The sequence below is a fragment of the Juglans regia genome, unplaced genomic scaffold, assembly GCF_001411555.2.
Source record: "Juglans regia cultivar Chandler unplaced genomic scaffold, Walnut 2.0 Scaffold_1432, whole genome shotgun sequence".
NCBI classification, from domain to species: Eukaryota; Viridiplantae; Streptophyta; class Magnoliopsida; order Fagales; family Juglandaceae; genus Juglans; species Juglans regia.
In genome coordinates, this window is record NW_023344777.1 from 1 (window position 1) to 260 (window position 260).

The following is a 260-nucleotide window of genomic DNA, read 5'->3' on the forward strand; positions in this document are numbered from 1 at the left end:
GCTACGCGATGGGCAGGGCGAGATTTTCCCAAAAATCCACTCCCGAGTGCTCCTTCTTGTCAATTTATCTCGCAAGGCGGAAAAAACAAAAACGAGGGGTGCAACACGAGGACATCCCAGGAGGTCACCCATCCTAGTACTACTCTCGCCCAAGCACGCTTAACTGCGGAGTTCTGATGGGATCCGGTGCATTAGTGCTGGTATGATCGCAGCCATCAAACTAATTACTTAAAATTCATATAATCCTTGACCGACATACT

At 48.5% G+C, this 260-nt stretch overlaps 1 non-coding gene across 1 annotated transcript; it reads right to left on the bottom strand.

The window, feature by feature from the left end:
• Window positions 1–95: 95 nt before the first annotated feature.
• Window positions 96–214, bottom strand: LOC118345099. Its single transcript, XR_004798758.1, has one exon. It is a non-coding gene; the product is annotated as a 5S ribosomal RNA (ribosomal RNA).
• Between the last annotated feature and the right edge of the window lie 46 nt (window positions 215–260).